At 34.4% G+C, this 9,784-nt stretch overlaps 1 pseudogene; it reads right to left on the minus strand.

Annotated features, from left to right (window-relative positions):
• Positions 1-3,217: 3,217 nt before the first annotated feature.
• LOC100975279 (ubiquitin-conjugating enzyme E2 variant 1-like) lies at positions 3,218-3,649 on the minus strand (annotated as a pseudogene).
• Between the last annotated feature and the right edge of the window lie 6,135 nt (positions 3,650-9,784).

Raw genomic sequence — 9,784 nt, forward strand, 5'->3', positions numbered from 1 at the left:
TGGTATAAAAATTATACAGAAAGTATTGTCAAATATGAAATGATGTTTGGTTTTCTTTGAGCTGTATTTGTAAAAATATGTTTTTGGTATGTGTTCCAAAATTATGGAAAACTCTTGTAATTCTGATATAACTTAGGGTATATTATTCATAATTATCATAATTATTATGTTAAAATTATTGTGTGCCATAGAGGTAACAAATTTCCTTGTCAATTGTGTCTCTGACTATGGATGCCCTAAAATTTTTGTCATCACAGACAATTGTTGTCTTGTTTTGTTCCTCTTTAGAAGGGGTTTTATAATAAGCTATAAAACTCTAATGGGTGCTCTTGAATGCAGGTTTCTGATAACTTTGGAGATTGTGACATCAGAATAGAGCAAAAACTTTTAGGACTCATGAAGAGCTAAAATGTTCATGAGTATCAAGCAGAAAAGGAATGAACTATATGGACTGAACTAATATTTTTGACTTTTTTCTTAAAATGTTTCTGATTCTTTGTTTTGTTTTTCAGGTCTCAAAACTTTTCTTTTGATTTATTGATAGCTTTTAACAATTTATTGTACTCCTAAGGACAAAATTTGGGGCATATTTGTTTCTCTCGACCTGATTTCTGCAGAATTTGGAAACTATTTGTGAGTATTCTTAACTTATGGCAATACAGTTATTTGCATAAGTGTAATAAGAATCTATTTTTATTTGTAACAAGACACAATTGGAGAAACTGGTTATTTTACCAAGGCTTTGAATGGAATGGTGTGCTTCCCTTTAAGGAATCAAACTTGACTTATGGAGCCAATAAAGCCCTTGGAGAAACTGGCCTGATATTTTATATACACAGTCCCTGTACAGGGTTTCTGACCTGTGGTAAATAAAGAATGTCACTTTCTGATAGGCCAGGAAGCCCTAGGTTTATCATGGAACCTCAAGAAAAGAGGAAATTCACCCAACTAGTAGGTACTAATGGTACAAATCCATGGCTGGATTTGGCTTTAAAAAAGTCTTATCTGAGATTTCTTCTATGGAATAAAGTTCCATCAAAGTGAATTTAAAAATATGTATGTAAAAAATAATTATGACTGCACTTTATACAAATAATTAGGCAAATTATAATAAAGCAAACCAGTCCTACCATGATTTGTCTTTAGCAAAAATGGGAAACTGGAGAGAGAAAAATTATGTTTCAAAAACTATAGTACACCCGTTTTTAGATTCTAGTCTTATTATTTTCTACAGTTTGGACCCAATTCTTTTCATTGGCTACAATCTGCAAATAGCATATTCATTTTTTTCTTCTTTTTTTGCATTTTTATTCATTTGAAAGCACTGAAAGCTAAGCTGTGCTTTCATAAATCCCTGAGAACTGAAGCTAGACAATTTAATCTTCAGAAGAAAATAACAGCAACCTATTTATGTACATAAGCCACTTTCATACCTGTCTATTGATATATGGACTTCAGAGTATTGTGGACTATATTGATTTTCCAGAATTGTTCTTTTGTTTGTTATTACTTTTCTCCCTTTCTCCCCCTATTTTTTTCACAACAAACTGCTTTTATTTTGGTATGCATCCACATTTTCAGCATTTAGTGGTCCTGAACAGAAAGTGGAAAGACACAGCAATTCAAGCCCCCCAATTTTGGGGATCTGCTGTGCACACTAGTTTCTTTCTTAATCCCAGCTGAGGAACTTGAGAAGCAGCAGCAGCACCAAAACCAAGACATGCACTAGATTCAAGGTTCTTTTTGTTCCAGTTGTCAGATTCCAAACTAAACCCCAATGTATTGCAAGTATGACCAAATAAAAGCCCTGTTTAAAACTTCTTATTTTTTTTTTTTTTGAGACAGAGTTTCACTCTTGTTGCCTAGGCTGGAGTGCAATGGCACGATCTCAGCTCACTGCAACCTCCACCACCTGGGTTCAAGCAATTCTCCTGCCTCAGCCTCCCAAGTAGTGGGATTACAAGCCTGTGCCACCACACCCAGCTAATTTTGTATTTTCAGTACAGATAGGGTATCACCATGTTGGTCAGGCTGGTCTCAAACTCCTCACCTCAGGTGATCCACCTGCCTCAGCCTCCCAAAGTGCTGGGATTACAGGCATGAGCCACCACGCCTAGCCAACTTCTTCAATTTTTAAAAGCAAAAGCAACTACAGGAAAGTAAAACAATTCACAGGGATCATGTGTACTTGCAAGTGTCTTCATGTGGTCTTTCTCCAAGTTTAACCACCAAGGACTCTGAGAGCTGGCAGGTCTGAGTAACCCCGGTGACTATTCTTTCCACCTTATCAAAACCTGAGCTAAAAACAGTGCATCAGCTGATGACAGCAGAGGGTGGCAGGGTTGAGGACCCAATATTCATTTCCCAGGTTGGTGGAAAGTGAATAAGTATGGTTCCGAAACTAAACAAGGGAAATCAGAGGCTCTTTCCATCCTTGTCTGATGGCTTCTGGCCAAAGCAAGGAAGTGTCATGGAAGGTGTTGGGTGGTGATGGTGCAAAAAGCAGCTTGAGGAGGAGGGAAGAAAAAGTGCACCCCTTAATAAAGGTAGGGGAGAGAAGATATGGGGAAAGCCCTGAATTCCTCACCGAAAGCTAATCTCAGAGGGTAGCGGAGGGGTTACAATCTATGCTTCGGCCAAGGGCAGGAGTGGAGGAGCTTGGGGAGAGGATGATGGCTTGTAAGGGGCATCATTTAAGACTCGAAGAAACCAGGGGTGCAGGTAAAGCACCCTACACACCCAGCAGTAGTCTCACAGGCTGTGACCTGAAACCTTCACATCTACTCTACAGGCCCCCCAGGCTAGAGGGCTGTTGTTGCAGGGAGGGTGGGAGGTAGTAGGTAGGCAGAGACCCCAGGCCATGTAATCAGCAGCAAGGCGATTGTGTGATGTGTCTTTTCACAGTTGAGTTAGATGTGCCCCATCAGTTATGATGGGAATCAATTTAAATAGACTTTCTTGATCCCAGAAGTTCAACTATGGGGACAGTGGTTACACTTGACAGGATGATTTGTCACAGCACAACTTATATATTTCAAGTGGACAAAAAATTAGTATCATTTATAGTATCTTAAGATAAATTTCCTTTGAATGGGAGCTTTCTTTCCAGTACTTTGAGGTCTACAAGATGTATCTGGAAAATGTACTACTCTGGAAAATGAAGACTGCTTAAATCGAATGGGGGGAAAAGGGAAGGGCTTGTGGTTTTTCTTTTGGATTAATTGCTGTAACACTGTCCTTCCGGTGACTGAGGGAGTTTCATATTTTCTTTAGACATAATTAGGCACCAAAGCTCTTGCAGGACAACTTTGGTGCTATATGAATTCTGCCATTTTGCCAGCACTGATGTGGCTCTTGTGTCCACCACTCCATTAGAACTATTAACTCCATTTTAATTTTTGTTACAAATCTTACAAAGGGGGGTGTTTCCGGGTATTTAGTTTCACATTCTATTCTCAGGCTGTGTACTTGGTTTTCATAAATTGTCCTTGGAGGCCCAATTATCTTCCCTGTCCATCTTATAAGTGTCATGTCTTCGTCATCTTCTAGACCCCAGCTAACTGTGCCATCTCCTACTCCTTTCTTCGAGTTCATCCAACAGACGGAAATTGTAAGGGACTGTTACTCCCTAGCCCATGGTGGCTGCCATCTTGCAACGCTGTTGCCTGAAGGCTGGCCCCTTCTCTCCCCCTATTTTATTCTCACAGGGCATGAGACCACAGTCTTCTAAAAATGACCTTTCCTAATAACTACGGACCTACCTGTCTAGGAATAAACCATCTTAGCCATGAGAGAGAGGATGAAATCTGAGACCAAATACTCATTTTCTTCTAAAATGTTTTCTCCAAAAGATTTAATAAAAGAAAACAGGGGAAATGTGAAAGGAAAATATATTGGTCACCCAAAATCACTAAGTTAAAAAGTAAATTCAAGCTGGGAACTGCTTGGGGCAAATCTGCCTCCCATTGCATTGAAAGTCATCCCTCTGCTCACTGAGATAAATGCATATTTGATTGCTTTCTTCGGAAAGGCTAATCAGAAACTCAAAAGAATGCAATCGTTTTTCTCTCACCCACCTGTGACCCGGAAGCCCCCACCCTGCTTCAAATTGCCACTCCTTTCTGGACCAAACCAATGTTCATTTTACATATATTGATTGTTGTCTCATGTCTCCCTAAAATATATATATATATAACTAAGCTATGATCTGATCACCTTGGACACACTTTGTCAGGACCTCCTGAGGTTGTGTCACAGGTGTGTATTCTCAATGTTGGCAAAATAAACTTTCTAAATTAACTAAGATCTGTCTCAAATTTTAGGGGTTCACATCACTCTCTCCTTGCTTGTAAGATTTCCACTGAAAAGTCTGCTACCAGATGTATTGGAGCTTCACAGTGTGTTATTTTATCTTTTGCTTTTGCTGCTTTTAGAATCCTTTCTGGATTGTTGCTTTTTGGAAGTTTGCTTATTAAATGCCTTTTTTAAGTTGTCAAATTATTGGCATAAAGTTGTTCATAAAATTTATTTATTATATTTTAAGTTCTGTAAGATTTATGTTCTCTCATTTTTCCTAACAGTGGTAAATTGTGCTTTATTTTTTGGTTTATCAGTGTAGCTAGGACTTTATAAATTTTCTAAGTGTTTTCAAGATCCAACTGTTTAAAAGACTTTTTGAAAACTAAACAATAGACACAACTTAAGTTGAATTTCACAAATTTTTCTAAACAATAAACACTGCTTAAGATTTACTTTACACACTTACATTTGTTGTAATTTTAAGATAATTTAATTCAAGATATTTTAACATTTCTCCTGTATCTTTGATACATGTGTAATTTAAAAGTGTTACTTTATTTTCAAATATTTGTTGCTTTTTCAAGTATATGAATTTGTTAGTTAATTCTCCCTTGATGTCATTTTGCTAAGAGAGCATGTTCTGAATTATTTTTTTAAAGTTTTTGGAATATTTTGTGACTCAGTTTGCAGTCTCTGTGAATGCTCCTTATGAACTTTCAAAGAGTGCATATTTTTCAGTTCAGTATACTGTCTTACACATGCCAGTTAGGTTTAATGGGATGATAGAATTGATTCAAGTCCTATATAACCTTACTCATTTTTTTTTTGTCTGCTTTTTTTCTATCAATTACTACAGGAGAAGTGCCAGTATCTCCAGTTATTTTGGTGGAAGTGTCTTTTTGTGTTGAATTCTCTGTTTCTGCTTTATTTAATTTAAGCTGTATTTTAAGGTGCATACATATTTCAGATTTCTACATCTTCTTGATAAATTAGTCAGGTTATCATTATAAAATTATCTTCTTTATCTTTGGTCATATTATTGTATTGAAGTTCATTTTTTTTTTTTTTTTAGATGGAGTCTTTCTCTGTCACCCAGGTTGGAGTGCAATGGTACTTTCTGGGGTCACTGTAACCTCCGCCTCCTGGGTTCAAGCAATTCTCCTGCCTCAGCCTCCCAAATAGCTGGAATTACAGGTGTGTGCCACCACGCCCAGCTAATTTTTTGTATTTTTAGTAGAGACGGGGTTTCACCGTGTTAGCCAGGATGTTCTTGATCTCCTGACCTCATGATCCACCCGCCTCAGCCTCCCAAAGTGCTGAGATTACAGATGTGAGCCACCACAACCAGCCTGAAGTTCATTTTTTAAGATACAAATGTAACCACTCCAGTATTTTCTATGATGCATGTTTGCCGTAGGACAGATTTTTTTTAAAGATTACTCATAACTTATCTGTGTCATCTTATTTACTATATTTTTTTGGTTCGGGAGCTTATAGTAGGGTCTCGCTTTATTATCCAGACTTACAGTGTGTGTCTTTTATAAAATATATTTAGTTCCTTTTCAATTTTTGTAACTATTGGTATTTTTTAAGTTGACCACTTAGCATTTTGTTATTTATTTGTCCTATTGTTCATTCTGCTTCTTAATCTTTTTTATACCTTTGAGTACATAAATATATAAATTTAATCTTCTCTATTGGCCTTTATTTGCATATCGTTGCTTTTGTCACAATTGTTCCCTTAGGATTAAAATTATTGTAATTAACTTAAATTGACATTAAGCTACTTTACATAGCTATAAGAATGTTACAACAGTATCATTCCGTGAGCCTTCTCATTCTTTGTCATATCATTGTCATACAGTTTACCTCTATATGTTATAAACTCCATTATGCTTTGTTTTTATTTTCATAATTCATTATATTTTTAGTAAACAGAATTTCTTTTATATTTATCCACAGGTTTACCATTAGCATTATTTATTTTTTCATATATCTAATTTTCTACCTGATATAATTTAAAACCAGCCTGAATAACTTCTTTTAATATATATATATTCTAATATTGCAGGTCTCCTGGTGTTAAACTGTTACAACTTTTGTTAATATAAATTTTTTTGTCAGATTTGAAGAGTATTTTGTTGAATATTAAATTCTAGTTTAATAGTAATTTTATTTCATTATTTTAAATATATTCTGGTTTTAGTGGGCTTTTTTGACATGTGATGTTTCTGATGATAGGACATTACAATATTTCATGTCCTATAAATAATCTATGTTTTTCATGTGGCTGTTTAAGGTTTTTTATTTAGCTTTTGTATATTTAACTATATTGTGCCTAGGTGTGTTTTTTGTTTTGTTTTGTTTTTAGTTTATTCAACTTACAGTTTGTTATATTTTTTGGGCTTATGGGTGGCTAGCTTTCAATTAATGTCAATATTTTACCATTTTCTATGCCTCACTATCTTCTCATTCAAAGTCACATATTTAGATAATTAGATATGAAAACACTGGATAGTGATGCTGTTCACTTGGTATAGCTTGGTTTTTATCTATGTTGCATAGAATCTGTTATTGTGTTTTCAAATGCGCTCATAGTTTTCTGCTTTGTGTTTTCGTTAAGCCCATTTAGTAATTTATTTAAAATTTTAGATCATATTTTTCTGACTTCAAATTTCCATTTGAATTTTTCATAATTTTGATATTTCTATTTAGATTTGCTATTTACTCACATTATATTCATCTTCATATTTAAATTTAAGTCATTGATTGTTCAATATAACTGTAATAACTGTGCTAATGTTTTTGCCTGCTAATTCTCATATTTATCATCTCTAGTTATGCTTTTGTTAAAAATTTTTTTTCTCTTATTTCTGCATCTTCCTTTAGATTGTGTAAGAGCGCATGCAGCTCTCACTCTAGAGTTACAGTATTTCTACATCTAATTTGTGTCCTGTCTAGATTTACTCTTAATGAAAAGAGTGTTTAACATAGACTTCATGCTCTGGGCACTTGGAATTCCAATGTCTTTTAGCACTACATAAACTCCACAGTTTCTGCAGAGACCAGATCATAGAGTGCCTTTTATTACATACTAAGTTGGTATAATTTCTAATTTAAGATAGAAACCAGTCAAATTAATCGTTTAGACAGGCACAAATGATATATATTTATTGAATACATACTCCGTATTAGGAACCTAGAAAAATCTTTACTTACATATAATTACTAAATTCTTGCAATAGTACTGAGAAGCAGTCATTATTCTCCACACTTCAATTATGAGAAGAACTAAAATTTAGAGCTACGTAATATTTTATCTGTGAGCAAACAGATAGTCAATGTAGGCCTAAGATGTAAGCCCAGGTCTGTCTATTCCAATTCTGAAACTATAACCATCAACAGCAGCATTGAAAACTTATTTCAGTCAGGCAAAAATGGAGGTAAAGACCATTTCAGAAGATTTTGGTCAATACAAAAAATAATAAGTGTGTGAATTAATTAAGGCAGTAGGAATAATATTGGAGAAAAGGATATAGATGCAAGAAATATTTAGAAAATAAAATTAGCCATATATGGCAATTGGGATACATAAAGAAATTGGGTTGAGAGACCAGGGAAATGTTAACTTTCTAAAGTTTCCAGGTTGAATGGCAGAATTGCATGCCATTATTGTCACAGAGAATAAAGGATTGGAGAATTTCACTTATATGCACATTAAGCTGCCTGTGTTTTGTCCAGATGCAGATTACGTTTTGTATAATTGAGAAGTTCCAAAGGGAAGCCTCAGCTAGAGAATTTGATCTCCACATTATCAACATTTCAGGGACTATTAAATCAAAGCATGAAGACAAATAAATGTTTTATAGTGTAGAAGACTTAAGCCCAACATGTTGTTCACAATAGTCTGAAAAAAATGTATATTTATAGAGGGAGGTACAGAGAGAGAGAGAGAAGCAGAGTAATACTCTATATAGTTAATAATATATATGGATAGAAACTTGATTAAAATATAAATAAAAATTAGCCATACCTTACAACTTACTAAATATTATTGACTAAAATAAACCAATGTATTTGTATTTCATCTTTTATTTATTTGATAAATATGTTTTGAGCACCTGTCAGGCTATTCCGATTGATCGTCAAACAGAAAACATTTTACCAGTCCGTTATGCCAGGTACCAATGCTTCTAACAGGTATGAGACACTATTCTGACTAATAATTTTACAATTTATGAAGAATTCCGTGAGCAGAAGCAGGAAGATGGGAGAGAACATGTCAGGTTTTAGGGTAATGAATACAATAACTTGGCTGGAGCTCAGACTTTCCCTAATAGCCCATTACAGAATCCACTTTCCAAGCACCCTAAAAACTGCTTTTAGAACGTAGCAAGGATCATTGATGTTTGTGCTATGATCCAAAAGTATTAGTATGCCGCAGAGAAACTACTTATTCAACTACATTTTGCTTAGTAGATATTTGTTTTTACTCCACAAAAGATTAATATCACAGAATGACCTCAGTAAGTCAGTTTGGAATAAAGTGCTTTCTCACTCAAGTTGTTTAAAATATGAGTCTATTTTACCCCTCTTCAGGATTGCTCACAAGCAAAATAATAGATACATGATATTAAAGCATATCTAAGATCAATTATATGAGTTCAGAAACAATATTAGTTGGAAATATCTCTTACTCAAAGTAATTAGATATAGCATTGCTTCTAATATTTGGAACTATACTGAAAAGATTTGATTCAGAAATATTTATAAAGAAGTTAATAGTGCTATACTGTTAAGGATCATACAAAAATGTTACTGGAAGTATTTAAAGCAAAATAAAATAAACTAGAGGAAACTTGCTTTTTTTTATTCTTATACATTGCTTTACTTTTACTAATTTCCTTGGATATTTTTGCTGTGCCTGCATAAGAAGGGCAATTGAACACTCAATTTTAAAATTCAGCTTTGAGTTTAGTCATTGTGAATGCCCTGGCACCCACCCGCATCATGACAGTATAACTTTGAATGCACTTGCTCCTTCAGACTCATTTAACAATTGTAAATACTAATTTCCTATGTATCTGGTTCAAACTGTGACACTATAGTACATGCATGACTGTATTGGCATCCAGGCTTCTGGGTACTGCTTTCATATTCCTTAGATAAAAACTGCAATAATTTTATTATAAAATAACCATTGATTACTTCTAATCATCAGAATTACGTTAAAGGGCATATGTATTTTTATTATTTTCTAAAAAACTAAATAGCCTCAGAGGAAAGACCTCCAGAGCCTAGTTTTAGAGGTTATCAATGAAATAGTGTGTTATCCACATTTTTACTCTGGAGTGAAGCCTTATTATTTCAGTGAAGTGCTTCCAAAGATTTTAAGTACTTCACTCTTAAATATGAATGGATATGCTAGGTTCAACCAACTTTTAAAAGAAATATCCAAGATGAAAGAGAGAACCAAAATAAATTT

This window comes from Pan paniscus, chromosome X (assembly GCF_029289425.2).
Source record: "Pan paniscus chromosome X, NHGRI_mPanPan1-v2.0_pri, whole genome shotgun sequence".
Classification (NCBI taxonomy): Eukaryota; Metazoa; Chordata; class Mammalia; order Primates; family Hominidae; genus Pan; species Pan paniscus.